The sequence below is a fragment of the Diabrotica virgifera genome, chromosome 5 (assembly GCF_917563875.1).
Source record: "Diabrotica virgifera virgifera chromosome 5, PGI_DIABVI_V3a".
NCBI lineage: Eukaryota > Metazoa > Arthropoda > Insecta > Coleoptera > Chrysomelidae > Diabrotica > Diabrotica virgifera.
In genome coordinates, this window is record NC_065447.1 from 83,866,492 (window position 1) to 83,883,431 (window position 16,940).

At 30.8% G+C, this 16,940-nt stretch overlaps 1 protein-coding gene across 1 annotated transcript in view; it reads right to left on the reverse strand.

Annotated features, from left to right (window-relative positions):
* LOC126885045 (torso-like protein) overlaps positions 1 to 9,254 on the reverse strand; it is a 238,061-nt gene extending 228,807 nt beyond the window's left edge. Inside the window, exon 1 of the mRNA XM_050651475.1 lies at positions 9,073 to 9,254. The gene's annotated coding sequence lies outside the window, so the exon portion shown is untranslated. The remainder of the gene's footprint in view (positions 1 to 9,072) is intronic.
* Positions 9,255 to 16,940: the final 7,686 nt, after the last annotated feature.

The window sequence follows — 16,940 nt, forward strand, 5'->3', positions numbered from 1 at the left end:
CATTTTTATAATCAAGTATATTCAAATGGGAGATAAGCCACAATTTTACCTAAAAATTATTTTATTAACGTTTCGACGCCCAAGTCGGGTGTCGTTGTCAAAATACAAAATAATACTAAATAAACAAAAATGTTGTTGCTTAGTAAAAAATTCTTCTAATAATTTATTTAATCTGACTCATTTATATCGGCAATTCAGACACGTATTATACATTTTAAAGTAGACGACTTTAAAATGATATTGCCAATATTGATGAGTTGCGTTAATAAAATAAAATAAAATAAAAACGTTAATAAAATCATTTTTAGGTAAAATTGTGGCTTATTTCCCATTTGAATATACTTGAGTCTCTTGAGGTAATGCTGTCGAGTTTTTTTAGTTTTGACGATCTTTGACTTTCTGATATCACTCAGAAATCAACATACCGAATTTTTTGTAAAAAAGGGTGAAAATCAACATATTTATTATTGTTAAACAAAAAATAAGCATAAAACAAAAAATATCTCGACGGAGTTACCTCACTAAATATCTAAAGAAAATGAAAAATTTCAGGTGGATGGTGGATCTGTCAAGTAGCTTTTGAGTTACAATGTCCACCGCCTTTGAAGAAAGCAATTTTGAGAAAAACATGTTTAATTTTGACAACTTTTATATTCAATTTCTTCTGTCTGTCAAAGTGTAAAGTGATGCACACCGCAATATGTTTTTCAATCGCAGAGTAATTTATAAAAGAAAAGGGAACAGCTGTTGAACGTTTCTCAGTACGCTCCAGCTGCTGCAAAGCGAGTCGTAGGTTGGGATATTAAACATGTTGTATTTCTGGTAATTTTCTTACGGTCAAACCGAAATTTTCAGAGAGTATTCTTGAAGTTAGGTATTTTCATATAAAACAATAAAAAAATCGAAAATTTCCAAATTATGCCCCCTCCCCCTTATACCACATTCGCACTTATTTAAGCATGATATTATTGCAAAATGCAACAATATTGCACAAAAATTATTTATAAAGTTTAAACTTATTTTCTGCTACATTATTTAATGAATTTAATGAGGGAAATAATTTGGACTAATTCTTTCTTTTTTATATGATCAATGAGTAGTTTGAGTTTCATTATAAAAGTTTCATTTTGCGTTTAAAACTTATAAATTTAGCAAATTTGTAGCAGTGTTTAATTTCTAAAAATAAAGTAATTTCCTCCCCTAATTCACAGTATCTTTTATGCCTGGTTGCACCAACAGATATTAAGCTTAAGACGTACCTTAAGCTTAAATATAAATGTAAATCCTTATGCTGGGGCCTCACTAGCGTCTAATGCTAATTTCTAAAGCAAATAATGCGATAATTAAAGGTATTAGACGCTGGTGTGTCCCCAGCAGTATAGTATAAGTTGGAGCTTGAGATCTGTTGGTGCAACCAGGCATTAAGAACCTTTTCTAAACTTAACCATCGAAATGATTGTCGATTGTGGTATAAGACATCAGTATGTTCTGTTTCTAACTCTTCCAAAAATGCTTTGAATGCACGATGATTTAATCCTATTGAACGAATGAAAGTAACAATATTAGTAGTTATAATTAAAATGACGTTGTCTATTTGGAAAACATTTTTGGTAATACCTGCTGAAGAATTATGCAATGAAGAATAATAAATCAAGATCTGGAAACTGTTGAACGTAATCTTTAAGTTTTCTCAACATTACAATATTTGCTCTTCTTAAATTTGGTGCTCCGTCAGTTGTTACACTTGTGGTTATGGTTCATTTAAAATTGTCCACACAGTTCCTGACTACACCGAAAATATCACTTCCATTTGTTGAAATTTCATGGATTTCATTGAGGGAGCCGATAAATCTCTGTGCCAAAACCCAAATAATTGCCCGCGTTATGTTGAACATTTGCGGAAAAATCACCCGTTGCGAAAGTGTTAATAATAAATAGTTGCATTATCGATCTATGTTTAGTTATCAATATTAGTAATAATAAAAAAATCTTTAAATGAAAATGGTTTACTTTTTTCCGCGGGCCGCAAAAAATTGTCTAAAGGGCCGCACTTTGCCCACCCCTGGTCTAGAAGTTGTCCGTGGATTAGGCCCACGGGGATACCACACAAAAAAACGCGCCTCCAGACTCTACCTCATTCATGGGTGGTGGAGAAAAGGGTCAAAAAAGTTTAATCATAGCATAGGAATATTAAGATAATAAATTCTATAATTAAAAAATTAAGCCTAACGTTTTGTTTTTATTGTATTCCTATGAGCATTCAACAATCTGGTTAAGTTTGGAGCGATGTAAAACCTAGATAAATAAATAAAATTAAACAACGTTATAGTGAAAATTGTTCGATGAAAAACCCTCTAACAAAATTGATGTAATGTTATTTTATTGTAAAATGAACTGAAAAAAAGTTATAACCTCCAAAAGCAAACTCGTTAAAAATTTTCACTTATTTTTGTTTATATCTTTTTTGTTGTTCACTTAACGATAAAAAGTGATCGAAACAAAATTATAGAAAATTTAATTTGCTACATTTTATGTTTTATTAAATTTTCCGTACGGTTGGTAGTTTACGGGATACAACGCGAAACCCCTTTGCACCCCCTTTCCAAGATGGCGGCCGGGGGACAAGGGTGGCGACCCCAAAAACTTGAACTTAAGCTTTTACTGACACCCCCTAAATATTAAAAAAATAAAATTGACTCCTCTAACAAATGCAAGGTATGACCTAAAAAATGTAACATTTCAATTAACTTACGCGATTTATAGCACTCGCTCCGTTGTCGCTCGTGCTCTAAAAATCGCGTGCGTTCGCAAAAAGCATACTTCACGAACTGTTTCATAAATAACTTATTTTCATATTCTTTTAATATTAATTGAATACACATTGATTCAGGATGATCTCAAAAAATATGACTATCTACGCAAAAACTCGCAAAAACCCATAAAAAACAAGAAAAACACGATTTTTTGAGGTTTAAAGGTGTTTCCTCCAATTTTTGAATGACCTGAAGGAATCAGATACTTCAAATTATACATATGTAACCTATAAACAAACCTTGATTTCATCTATTTTGAAGTCTATAAAATAAAACCCCCAAAAACAAACCTGTTTTTGTGGTATTTGTTAGAAGGTGGAGCACCTAACGGAAAAATCTGGAAAATGTAAATATATTTTTTGATAAAGAATCCAAAAAAATACCGGCATTTATCTATAAAGAAAATTATACGATTTTTTTGAAAAAAATTTAAGGTTATATAAACTCGATATACGGGTATATAAAGAACTTTTAGTCTGGGCTGATTATCGGAGAATAGGCCATTTTTGGGAAAAGTTATTTACCAGCAATTTTATTGCTGAAATCGAAGCTTATGATTATTGTATATATTAATAATATAGGTATGCAAAGTCGGCAGATAGTGTGCTACTTTTTTTATAAACAAAATGGCGCCCGAAAATCGTGTTTTTTTCAATTATTGCTCTATAACTCCGAAGATTTTAACTTTACAACAAAAATACTCAAATAAAAATTCACCGCAATTATATTCTGCATAGAGATATGTCTTTTCCGATCTGCTCCGACGAAAATTTTCCTCGGAAAATGCGGGTTTTCCCAACAAAATCTTTAATTTTCAAATAAAGTTTTAGATAAGTAATTATCTACCAATAATTAAATAATTTGGTGACTTACAAGCCTCCTTGGTTTGAATTATAGTTCCAGAAGCTGGTGAAAATTGAACGAATATTTTAGCAACAACTCAATTGTTAATTAATAATTTACGGTCAAAATAATAACCAAAATAATTATGATACACTGATCAAACTTTGAAATCTTATAAATAGTCCTGTCGCCAGGGGGGGTACAACGGCCTCGTTAATTCAGATGGACTTACCCAAGTTTTTTTTATGTATTTTGACCCGTAGAACACGAATTTTTTGGGTAACAGTTGATCCGGATGTCGATAAGATTGTTATAGACCAAGAACTTGAGGAATCAAATAACAGCGATTTTTGGCAAAACAAAACAATATTTTATATTTTTTGGGTCATTTTAAGCAAAAAATATTTCTACAAGTTTTTTAGTAGGATGCACAGTTTTCGAGATAAACGCGGTTGAACTTTCAAAAAATCGAAAAACTGCAATTTTTAAACCCGAATAACTTTTGATTAAAAAATAAAATAGCAATTCTGCTTAGCGCCTTTGAAAGTTCAAGTCAAATTATGTCGGTTTTGATTATTTGCATTGCTAAAAATTTATTGTGTTATTGTTAAACAAAGCTACAAACAACTAGTGCGTGAGTGATGTTTCTATGATTTCTCATTTAAAATCGAACGAGTAGGTAGAATAGGTACTAGTGCAATCAAGACTATTTCTACGTTACATGCGTTAAAACGCATGTAAAAGCACGGGAAACCCTACGTGTTTATAGCTTTGTTAAACAATAAAAAAATAAATTTTTACCAATGCAAATAATCAAAACCGATATAATTTGACTTAAACTTTCAAATGCGGTAAGCAGACTTGCTATTTTATTTTTTAATCAAAAGTTATTCGGGTTCAAAAATTGCAATTTTTCGATTTTTTTAAAGTTCAACCGCGTTTATCTCGAAAACTGTGCATCCTACGAAAAAACTTGTAGAAATATTTTTTACTTAAAATGGCCCAAAAAATACAAAATATTGTTTTGTTTTGCCAAAAATCGCTGTTATTTGATTCCTCAAGTTCTTGGTCTATAACAATCTTATCGACATCCGGATCAACTGTTACCCAAAAAATTCGTGTTCTACGGTTCAAAATACATAAAAAAAACTTGAGTAAGTCCATCTGAATTAACGAGGCCGTTGTACCCCCCCTGGCGACAGGACTAAAAGATGAGATGCCTTTTTAATATTTTGTCGACAAAATATAAATTTTTGATTTTTTTGCATAATCTTTAAATTAAAAAAAAATAGTTATAAACAAATTAACGTTTATCAGACAGTTTTTATTATATTCTAATTTTAAAAAATAGTTAAAATGCGTATTTCAACTATCTTGAAAATGAATGTTTTAAAACTTTTTTACAACCATTTGCAAAAAAGTTATGAAACAGCAAAGTAAACATACGATTACTGCGTTGTTTATAATTATTTTTAATTCTTTCAAAGCGTAAAAGTGAGTTTAAAGTACAAGCTAATTGCTTACAAATATAATGATTATTAGTTTAATGGTTATATTTTAATTAAAGATTATAAATATTTTTTTTTGTAATTTACACGCGCGAATGTTGACTAATACAGTACCGTAGCTATGTATTATGTATTATACCCGTCCACATACACAACTCGCGCGAGTTTAAAGCGTGTCAGGCGCTTCGAGTGAACATCTCCGGCTCTGTATCAAGCCTAATTTCGCGCTAAAAATTACAAAAAAAAGTATTTTTATTCTTTGATTAAAATAGAACCATTGAACTAATATGTGATATTTTTTGTGGGTAATTATATTGTACCACAGACTTACTTTTAAGCTTCAAAACAATTAAAACAAATTATAAACAACGGAACAATCGTATATTTATTTTGCTGTTTCATAACTTTTTTCCAAATGGTTGGAAAATTTTTTTGAAGCATTCATTTTCAAGACCTTTGAAATACACATTTTAAGTATTTTTTAAAATTAGAATATAATAAACAATTTCTGAGAAATGTTAATTTGTTTATAACTATTTTTTTTAAACATTTAAAGATTATGCAAAAAAATAAAAAATTTATATTTTGTCGACAAAATATTAAATAGGCATCACATCTTTATAATCTTTCTAAGTTTGATCAATGTCTCATGATTACTTTGGTTTTTATTGCGACTGTAAATTGTTAATTAACAATTGAATTGTTACTAAAATATTCATTTAATTTTCACCGACTTCTGCAGTTATAATCTATACCAAGAAAGCTTTTATTTCACCAAGTTATTTAGTTATTGATAAATAATTACTTGCCCAAAAAATTTATTTGAAAATTCAGGATTTTGTTGGGAAAACCCACATTTTTTCAAGGAAAATTTTCGTCAGAGCAAATCGGGAAAAACATGCCTATATGTAGAATTAAATTGGGGTAAATTTTTATTTGAGTATTTTTGGTGTAAAGTTAAAATCTTCGGAGTTATAGACCAATAATTGAAAAAAACACGATTTGGGGGCGCCATTTTGTTAATAAAAAAAGTAGCACACTATCTGCGGACTTTGCATACCTATATTATTAATATATAGGATCATAATATTCGATTCCAGCAATGAAATTGCTGGTAAATAACCTTTCTTTGTACTTTACTAATTAGACCATCGTATTATAACTATTTTTCTTTCAAAACTTAATAATTATGCAAAAAAACAAAAAATTTATATTTTGTCGATAAAATATTAAATAAGCATCTCATCTTTATAATCTTTATAAGTTTGATCAATGTATCATGATTATTTTGGTTATTATTGCGATCGTAAATTGTTAATGAACAATTGAATTGTTGCTAAAATATTCGTTTAATTTTAACCGGCTTCTGGAATTACAATCTATACTAAGAAAGCTTTGATGTCACTAAGTTATTTAATTATTGATTAATATTTACTTACCTAAAACTTTATTTGAAATTTAGAGTTTTTGTTGGGAAAACTTTTTCGTCGGAGCAAATCGGGAAAAACACATCTCTATGCAGAATTTAATTGCGGTGAATTTTTATTCGGGTATTTTTGTTGTAGTGTTAAATTCTTTGGAGTTATAGAGCAATTATTAAAAAAAATACTATTTGTCGGCGCCATTTTGTTTATAAAAAAAGTAGCACACTATCTGCGGACTTTGCATACCTATATTATTAATATATAGGATCTTATAATTCGATTCCAGTAATAAAATTGCTGGTAAATAACTTTTCCATGAATTTTGCTAATTAGCCCAGAGTATTTAGTAAAAGCCTTAACAATGTGCATGACTTTTGTAAATTTCTAAATTAATTACAATACACCGAAAAAAAAATAAAATAAAATGGAAAAATGATTTTTTTCTAGGCAGGGGGAGGGGAACGGGTGGTGTGTTTAAATTGTCTTTTTAATTTTTTAATAATGTAGAAATATAAAGTAAAGGAAAGTAAAAAATCTAGTAAAAGCCCCCGAATAAACCTTGGAAACATGGTTTTTTGCATAAACGATTATTGAACTTACCTCTTTAGGCCTGAAACTATTATTTTTCATTTTCTTAACCTGAATTGAATACGCATTGATTTCGGTTGTATAGATTTCAAAAAATATGATTAATCCCGCAAAAACCCTTAAATCCGAAAAACGTGATATTTTTGTTTTACCCAGTTTGTGAATGCCCTAAAAAAGGAATCTGATACTTCAAATTATATAACCTATAAAAAACCTTAATTTTATCTATGTTGAAGTCTATAAAAAAGGGGAAAATTTACTAAAACCCGCAAAAAACTTGTTTTTCTCGGATTTTTGAGGGTGGCGCACCTAACAGGGAAATATCCTAAACATATTTTAATAAAATACACAAAATAAAAAAATACACCTGCAGATAGGTATCTATAAAAAAAATTACAGGCTTTTTTCGAAAAATAAAATTTCTTTTGGGTTATGTAGAAAATATATACACTCAGATAACACAAAAAGTTAAGTTTTGTAAAAGCTTTAATAGGAAACAGTAGCGATCAACAGGTAGCGAAAACGCGTTCCAAGATTGCGGCTGTAATTTTGAATATTTTTTCGAGATATTTGTCACACGTATTCGTAATATAATAAAAAATGGCGGTACAGAGCCCAATTTGAAAAATATATTAATATGTGGAAATTGCTCTGTAATTAAATACAATATTAAAAAAACGAGCCTGTACCGCCATTAAGAAGAACAAAAATATACACTTTCTTCAAATGAATTTTTTTATCCGATGCCTAGATTTTGTGTCATTTTGGAACTAATAAAATTTTTTATTTCATTAGTAGTTCCAAAATGACACAAAATCTGGGCATCGGATAAAAAAGTTTATTTGAAGAAAGTGTATTTTTTTGTTCTTCTTAATGGCGGTACAGGCTCGTTTTTTTAATATTGTATTTAATTACAGAGTAATTTCCACATATTAATATATTTTTCAAATTGGGCTCTGTACCGCCATTCTTTATTATATTACGAATACGTGTTCCAAATATCTCAAAAAAATATTCAAAATTACAGCCGCAATCTTGGAACGCGTTTTGGCTACCTGTTGATCGCTACTGTATCACCTTTAGTGATTTTTTTAATTTGTAAATTACAACCCACCAAAAAAAAATAATAAAATCGAAAAATTATGTTTTTGTGGTAGGGGAGGGTTGGTGTGCAAAAATTGAGCTTTTTAATTTTTTATTTCATTAGTAGTTCCAAAATGACACAAAATCTGGGCATCGGATAAAAAAGTTTATTTGAAGAAAGTGTATTTTTTGTTCTTCTTAATGGCGGTACAGGCTCGTTTTTTTAATATTGTATTTAATTACAGAGTAATTTCCACATATTAATATATTTTTCAAATTGGGCTCTGTACCGCCATTCTTTATTATATTACGAATACGTGTGCCAAATATCTCGAAAAAATATTCAAAATTACAGCCGCAATCTTGGAACGCGTTTTGGCTACCTGTTGATCGCTACTGTATCACCTTAACAATGTGAGTGATTTTTGTAATTTGTAAATTACAACACACCAAAAAAAAATAATAAAATCGAAAAATTATGTTTTTGTGGTAGGGGAGGGTTGGTGTGCAAAAATTGAGCTTTTTAATTTTTTAGCGCTAAAATTTTTTAATCCCATCACATGTAAAAAATAAAAAATCTTTAATACCGGGAGTGAGGGCATTTGTCTATCTTAAGGGGGGTTAATTTTTTGAGCGGTTATTTGATGGTCAGTCCAAAATTATTTTTTAAAATTTGTATTTGTATTGTTGATAGGCCAAGATATAAATTTATGGCTATTCAAAAAAAAATCATGTCACATTCTTCAAATAAAAATACAACTACCAATGTTTGCGATAAATTAACACTTCCAACAAGATACATAATTAACATACCTGATAATAACACCACCGAGTCTTTTCCGTGTCTGTCGATACCACAATTACCTTGATAAAACTAATATACACATAAAACCAGTGTTTTCCAAGAAACCTTACTTTTGCTCGTATTTAATTTAGATTTAATGACAAAATATTCGAATACGACAAACCATTAAACCGATATGATAGCGCGAGTGACACTATCAGCTTGATATTAAACAACACGTAGGAAGATGGCATATGCAAATAAACCTATCGGGAAATGATTACTCTTGAGGATAGTACTATATGGTTTGTACTAGAACGCAAATAGGTTTGATAAGAAAATATAGTTACAAATTATGGAATTTTGTTTATAGTTTTAGTTAAATTTACTATTTTTTTTTAGAAAAAATATATATCTAATCGCTGAAGTAATCGATACCGAATATAAAAATTATATTTACATAGTTACTTTGTATATAATTTTCACATGTGCACAATTACGATTGTGTTGTATGTCATTTTAAACATTCTACCATCATTTGTAATATATAAAAAATCCGGTACGTTACAACTTGTCCAATTTTCGTCTATTTCATCAAATTTTATTAAAAACAGTCTGTAAATACTTTAAATTTTCTAAGAGTCAGATTTCTAGTAAAAATTTTCTCAAGAAATTATTTTGTTGGCGTGCTACTAAAATACCCATTATATTGTTGACATCTAGTGTAATTCTTATCTAAATATTCTGTGCTTCATCGCTTTATGACCATCTTGCGAATATTTTGTATAAAAGTCCCGTTAAGACCACCAATCTATTTTTGACTATATTGAGGTCAGGTTCCTAATATGCATGTACATAACCTACTTACTGCAATAATACCCTTTATATTCCCTTGAAAAGTTATACCGAATTGTCGCTATATCTACCAATTCAGTCCTAACACGTTTTGTTTGTAAAAAATTAAACAAGCCGTATATTAGTGCATTTATAGTTATTTTCCTAACAAGTGCAGAAAGTCATACTTTTCCGCACGCGACTGTAGTTTGCCGAACGACGCGAAGCGGGAGTTTTTCTGGATATATTTCTGGATCTTTGAGTGTCCCGAGAAAATCCTTATTACCCTGGACTATTATACAAGACTGATAACAGGCTAATGGGTGTGTAGTTTTCTAATTTATATTTATTTCCTTTTTAAATTATCAGCATTATAAGAGCATTTAACCAAGCTGTGTGTACTTTACTTTTTCCTATACATTTGTTAAATATAATTTTTATCGTTTTTATTATGTGTTGTCCTCCGTACTTTATTATTTCTAATACTATTCGATCTTCACATGGAGCTTTTTTTTACTTCGGATAGTGGTCATTACGTTTCTTATTTCGTCCTCTGTTATATCTGGTATAACTTTAGATCCATTTTTTACTATTTTTTGGCGGTAGTTTGCCTTTACCTGGTGGTGGTTTTGCTTTTGACTCGTATAATGTTTGGTAGTAGTTTTCTATCATGATGGTTATTTTAAGAATTTCTGCCATTTCCTCGTTTCACCATTCATTTGTTTTTTAATTATATTTCTACCTTCGCTTTTTTTTTTCTTCTTCAAGTCTCGTATGCATTTCTTTTCTTTTAGTATTTCGTTCAGCTCCGTTATTTTATGTATATTGTCTGTATATTTTAAACTGCCTTTATTTATAGTAATTAACAATAATTTATGCATAGGTAGCCTATTATAATAAAGCAATAGCCTGTAATAAAGAACAGTTATATTATAAGTTAATTAAAAGAATTTTTATTTTATATAACGAAAGGTAATGCCCAATCTAGTTTACTAACGCCACCACGCCTTTCTTTGCTTTGTTTTGATTAAATCTCAAGGTCTGCAAACTTATATTCTTGTTCTTTAGACCAGAAGCAGACCAATACTGGTAGCTATAGGCCAATCAAGTAGGTCAGTGTCACTTTCGATTTCATTTCGGTCATTCATTGTATTAGTCCATTTACTCACGGGTTTTGCTGTGAATTTTAAAGAACCGCTTGCTTGGATTGACATGAAATTTGGCATACACATAGCTGTCATTCAAAAAAAAGTGATATTGTGCCGATGTGTGCTTTTGCCCTGGGGATGAATTTCATACCTACTCGAGTGTATACGAACGAGTGAGATAGTGGGTTCCGTCTACTGCGATATTTTACTGCTCATCATCAGTCGTATTATTTATATTTATACATATATTATTATACAGGGTGTCCCAAAAATAGCGGGATGGTCGAATATTTCACGAAATGAGCATCCGATCGAAAAACTGAAAAATAAGTCTATCGAATGATACTAAACACCCCCCCCCTACACCCCGTGGAGGTGGGGTGGGGGTAACTTTAAAATCTAAAATAGGAACCCCGTTTTTTATTGCAAATTTGGATTGCTCATGAAAAAATAAGGAATATTTTTTAGAATTGTTGATAAATGGCGCTGAAATTGGAAAAATACGCTTTATTGGCGCCATGTATCAACAAATCTAAAAGATGTCTCGAATAACTTGTTATTGTTATGTTACTTACTTTCTTATGAGGTATTCAAATCTGCAATAAAAAATTTGGGTTCTTATATAAGATTTTAGAGTTACCCCCTCCCCACCTCCAGGGTGTGGAAGGGGGTGCCCTCTTTGATGTCATTCGATAGATTTTTGAAAATTATTGAAAACGTATTTTTCAGTTTATCGATCGGATGTTCATTTTGCGAAATATTCGACCGCCCCACTACCTTTGGGACACCCTGTATAATAATAATATAATATATAAACATAAATAATACGACTGATGATACGCAGTAAAATATTGCAGTAGACGGAACTCACTATCTCACTCGTTCGTATACACTCGAGTACATATTATTAGGTTCGTTCCAGGACGACACATTTGTACGATCCCTTGAACCGTCACGAAATCGATTGGCTGTTTTAATGCGCAGAATCGCCCTTGAACGGTTTTCTTTCGATCCCGAACCTATTACCGGTACGTAACCCTCTTGGAACGTATTTGTGTACCATTTCAAGTTCGAGTTGCGCCTGAGCCATTTTCAGTACGAGTACCACAGTACCACTAGTAGTTTCCTAGATGGTTAGAAATTAATATTTCTAACATGTTCATTGAACATCATTTCAACTTCAAATTCTTCCTCAGAATCGATATTTGACATAAAATCGCTGTCTTCTATGAAAAAACAATAATAAATTATCCATATTTTTAAGATTAATTTGAAAAAAAAATTAATAATTATTTAAACGGAAATCAAGATTAACGGGTACTAATAGCGTAAATTGTGGATTATTCTATTATTGAATCATCAGCTGATCTCATAGCAGTGACCAGTAAAAATAAAAACAATCCTAACTGCGCAAGTCAGTACAAATAGTTTCTGCTCGAAGGCAAGTATCAAAAGGATCGTTCAGTTACCGATTTCGAAACGGAACATGGATCGCTTGGAACAACACAGTGTACGATACGAATCATCGTTCATGTTCGCTTGGAACGCATTTTCAACGAAAACTTTTCGTTTATAAATTTGCAAAAGTGTGTGTGTTATTGCGTTGCTGCTTCTGCAATACTTAGAGCAGGTGTATCGATGGATTCTTATGTAGTTTTGCCTTCTGAATCCAAATCTGAAAACGGCATTTCGATATCTCTAACCGACTTCGAGATAATCGACCTCAAAGTCTAAAATGTGACGTCACAATCCTGTTATTTCCTACCGCGACGCACTAAACGTCAGCTCAAATGGTTGATTAGGAAGTAGGCTACTTTTCAAAAAGCTAAACCTCAAACTCAATAAGTTACGAGTAGACTAGTAATAATTATCTAGTAGTTTTACAAATGTTTGACATTTCTCTTCCAGAATTGAACAAGCGCTGTCGTATTTTTGTGTGACTATAAAAAAAATCAATTTATTTAATCTCAATTTGTTCAGCAAAGCATAGTTTATTTACATTTGAGTTTGACACTTCGTGAATGTCAAACTAAATTTTAAATTAAGTATTAATAAAACATCAATGACATTTGATAGTGAATTTAATTATTATATAAAATAAAAAAGATGTTCAAAACTACAATTTGAATATATTTTAAAAGCAATAATTTATTAAGTAGGTATATATTTACGAGTATACGACCTACCCTTTATGATAAATGGACTGTTCCATTTGTTATGAAATTAAAATACAGAAACTCTACCGACAAACGAAGACAGGAGGTTCCTCAGATAATTTTAAGACAATTTAACCCAATTCATCTAGTCCGAAATGCTTCCTAAAGGAGCTAGAGCTATTTGAAGATGGCGTCTGGTAATTAGTTTATCTTAAATATCTCCAGAACGTTTCTATTTAGAAGAACTAAAATTGGTACACATATTATCTTCCAGGGATAAATCGATTTCATTAATTGCAAATTTCTAGTACCGGTCATAGGCGTCAGTTTGGGTAGGGCATCAGTTATATTATCGCATAACTTTTTTGTTTTCAATTTTTAAGCACTTTTGAGTCTGGATTATTAAAATGAAAGGTATTATAGTACTAAAAGAGACTCTTACTTTAAGTCGATAGGATACACCGTTTTCTAGAAAAATCGATTTGAAAATTTTTCGTTGTTTGAATATCAAAAAAAAAATTTCAATAAAAAAACTATTTAGAAAAACCAAAATTGGTACATTTATTTATATTCCAGAGATGAATCGATTTTATTAATTGTGAATTTCTAGTACCGGTCATATGCGTCCGTTTTGGGTAGATCGACGGTTATTTTATCGCATACCTTTTTTGTCTTTAATTTTTAAGGATTTTTGACACTAGATTATTAAATTATGAGGTATTCTAGTATTAAAAGTTACTCTTGCTTGAAGTTGGTAAAATACACCGTTTTTTTTTCAAAATTTTTTTCAAATTCAGGAAACGAAAAATTTTCAAATTGATTTTTCTAGAAAACGGTGTGTCCTACTGACTTAAAGCAAGAGTACCTTTTAGTACTAGAATACCTCACAATTTAATAATCCAGTATCAAAAGTGCTTAAAAGTTAAAGACAAAAAAGTTATGCGATAAAATAACCGTTGCCTCACCCAAAACCACCACCCAAAGTCACCATAGATGGAATCGATTTATCTCTGGAAGATAAATATGTGTACCAATTTTCGTTTTTTCTAACTAAAAGCGTTCTGGAGGTATTTAAGAAAAACTAATTACAAGGCCCAATCTTCAAAGAGCTCTAGCTCCCTTAGGAAGCATTTTCGGACTAGGTGAATGTGGTTAAATTCTCTTTAGGTTTAAATTCTCTAATTATCTGAGGAATCTCTTGTATTCTTTGTCGGTAGAGTTTCTGGACACCCTGTATAGTCAGTTCGCTAAATTCCACACAACTGGCTAGTGATTTTAGTAGGTATTTTTTTGTTTTTTTGCGAATTTTGCCAAGATTGGCAAAATTACTAATTATTTAGTAATTATTAACTAATTAGTAATTATTTTTTTTGCCAAATTGGCAAAATTATTGACTAAAATCACTTGCCAGTTGTGTCTGAGTTTAGCGAACCGACAGTATATGAAATAATATTGTTTGGTATAAAAAATTATGGTCTGATATGTGCAATTCTAATGGAAAAAATATTTGAAGATTTTTCTAAAATTATGGATACCAGCATTTACATTTATAACTCTTTTATTTTTAATTTGACGAAGAAAAGTTATTCTTCATAAAAAGCTATTAATGTTCTAAGATTTATAGTATAAGAGCTGTGAGACATTTTTGAGTAGGTATTTTAGGCAACCTGAAAATTTTTCAGGTGACTCTTCTATGATAGCCTAATACAAAAATGCCGGTCTGGCTGGAGGGCAGCGGTTATTTTCCCCAAAAATCTCCCCCAAAGTTAAATAAAAGGATAAAAATTGTTATTACAAAAAATATCATTGACGTGACTTTAAAGTAAATTTAAATTTTCAACTATAAAGAAAATAAACAGGCCAGGCGATTTGAGGGCGATTTTAACTCTGCAAGATACTTGCATGGGCGCCCCAGGATTATTTTCAGGGGGTGCATCTGAACTTCAGAAGATTTCATCTGAATCTGTACATACTATTTCCGAGTATAAAATATACAACTATACAACTATACCTCGCCTCGTGCCTCGGCTCGTGCCGCAAATCAAGCGAGAGAGAATTATGTCATTTTCTCTCGTGTTGTATACTGTACTTTTTATGGATGCGTTTTTGTCAAGAGTTCAAACTTCAAAATTAAACAGTTCAGGTGCTTTTAGGTATATTATATGCCTAAATTGAAATAAAATACATGCATATACACAGGTATGTAATATTCTTAATATTTATATACTTTATTTATTTAAAATTATAATTCACCATAGTTGAACAGTACTAAAAGGTAATTTTTGATAAGTTTTGACAAGTTTGAACACATTTTGTTTGACAAAAATAATTGTGTTTGTATTGTGCATGTTACCATGGAAATGGCGATCATATGTATGTAAACCGGCGGTGAACCCGTGAGAAAAAATATTTCTTACTGCAATGGCTGACTTTTCTCACTGCCTGAAAAATTGTTCGTTTTGAATGTATGTAAGTAGTGAGAGAAGTTGCACATTGTATAGCATCCATAGAAAAACATCGTTCTGTATTTTGTCGTGCTTTGTAAAACATAGTGCAAAAACAGTGACATTAGTGTACCTTAAACTAGAAATAGATGTATGTATAAATCACTCATTATTAGTCGAGGTCTACTTCTTGTTTTAACTGTTAAAAACACAAAAGAAAAATTTAAAGAAGATTGCCTTACAATCGGCAATCTATTTTTATTTTTAAATGGATAAAAAGCTGAACCTTTACCATGATACATAGAAGCTAAATTAGGTATATTTTTTTACCTTTTGACTACATGAGCAGTGGCGTAGCAGATACCCAAACAGTCAATATGTCTCAAACATCTAACCAAACTTTACCCTATGTATCAGTAGCAAAATCGATTGCACGGCCAACATTTCCAACCAAGAGAAACTGTTTCTTAAATTCGCAAAGAACACAAAATTTCTGTATACAGTGGAATCCCGATAAGTCGGCCCCCGATAACCCGGAAGTCCGGCTAACCCGGACCAATTTTCATCAGATAAACGTTTTGATTTTCAGTATTTTGTATTTTGACAACGACACCCGATTTGGACGTTGAAATGTTAATAAAATTATTTTTCAATTTAATTGTGGCTTATTTTCCATCAAAATACATAGTTAATTATCTGATAAACATTTCAACAACAAAAATGTATGTATGTAATATAATATTTGAGAGATAATGTGTATTTGTGTAATTTGAACTATACGATAGTAAAAATAACTCATAGCACACGCCGCGCCGGCAGAAACAACAGACACCTGTCTGTAGTATTCCTTTATATATTTCAAATAGCATTGTTTAAAAAGACTCAAAGACTATTTAGAAATTATTTTTTAAACAATGGTCTATAGTTTTCACTGTTCTTAAATAACATAACATCGATTGTAACTGTATTGTGTGTATGGGCCATTCCACGAACATACGCCTGTTTTGGATTACTTCGACAACGAATATTTTACTGTGCAACATAAGAAGTATGAAAGTAAATGGCGCTAATAATTATTCCAATAAACAACAATGTAATTTGCAATTTACTTTCGTTCTTCTTATTTTGCACAGTAAAATATTCGTTGTCGAAGTAATCCATAACAGGCGTATGTTCGTGAAATAGGGTATAGTAAAATCTTGTATATTGTTCACTTCCATTTGCTTACGTTTGTGTTTGCTTGTTTTTAGTAACTTAGATGTGTAGGTATTGTGCATATTTATATACAGGGTGTCCAGAAACTCTACCGACAAAC